This window comes from Mandrillus leucophaeus, unplaced genomic scaffold (genome assembly GCF_000951045.1).
Source record: "Mandrillus leucophaeus isolate KB7577 unplaced genomic scaffold, Mleu.le_1.0 Scaffold58, whole genome shotgun sequence".
NCBI lineage: Eukaryota > Metazoa > Chordata > Mammalia > Primates > Cercopithecidae > Mandrillus > Mandrillus leucophaeus.
Window position 1 is genome coordinate 3,906,527 of NW_012106252.1, and position 1,325 is coordinate 3,907,851.

A 1,325-nucleotide genomic window follows, 5' to 3' on the forward strand; every position below is an offset into this window, starting at 1 on the left:
ATTAGCCAAAGACTGGGAGAAAATAGTTGCAAACCATATACAACTATATATGGTTGTATATATGGTTGTATATATTTTGGTTGATATCCAAAATATATAAAGAATTTTTACAAATCAATAATAAAGAGACAAACAATCCTAATAAAAATGGGCAAAAGACTTGAATAGATATTTCTTCAAATATGTATATGAATGACTAATAACTACACGAAAGATACACAACAGTCATTAGATAAATGAAAATTAAAACCACAATTATATATCATGTCATGTCCACTAGGATGGTTATAATCAAAGAGACAGAAAACAAGTATTGGTGAGGATATGGAGCGACGAATCCTCATATATTGCTGGTGGGAAAACTTTGAAAAACAGTCTAGCCGTTTCTTAAAAAGTTAAACGCTAGCCTGGGCAAAATGGCAAAACCTTGTCTCTACAATAAATACAAAAAAGTTAGCTGGGCATGCTGGTGCGTGTCTGTCGTCCCAGCTATTCAGGAGGCTGAGGCAAGAGAATAGCTTGAGTTCAGCAGGTCGAGGCTGCAGTGAGCAGTGTTTGCACTGCTGTATTCCAGCCTGGGCAACAGAGCGAGACCCTGTCTCAAAAAAAAAGTTAATCATAAACTTAACACATGACCCAGCAGTTCTACCCTTAGGAATCTACCCAAGAGAAATGAAAACACACACCTATGCAAAGACACCAAAACATCTGTAGCAGCATTCTTCAAAACAGACAAAAAACACTGGAACCTTAAATATCCATCAACTGGTGAATTAAGAAACAAAATGTGGCAAAACCACACGTGGAATACGACTCAGCAATGAAAAGGAACAAACTACTCTAGACGCTACAGCATGAATGCATCTCAAAAAACATATTGAGTGAAAGAAGCCGTAAGCAAAAGACCACATAGCATATTATTCTGTTTATATGAAACATCCAGAAAAGGCAAAGTTAGAGACAGAAAGCAGATCAGTGGTTGCATAGGACTGGAATTGGGAGCTGAATTGACCAGAAACAGGTGGGAAGGACTTACCAGGTTGACGGAAACATTCTGTAACTGGATTGTGGTGATGGTTAGGCAACTGTACAAATGACAGCATTTTCTTTCTTTTCTTTTCTTTTTTTTTTTTTTTTTTAACACAGTCTCACTCTGTCATCCAGTCGTCCAGGCTGGAGTGCAGTGGTATCTCAGCTCACTGAAACCTCCACCTCCCAGGTTCAAGCGATTCTCCTGCCTCAACCTCTGGAGTAGCTGGGATTACAGGTGTGCACCACCACACCCAGCTAATTTTTGTATTTTTAGTAGAGACAGGGTTTTGCCG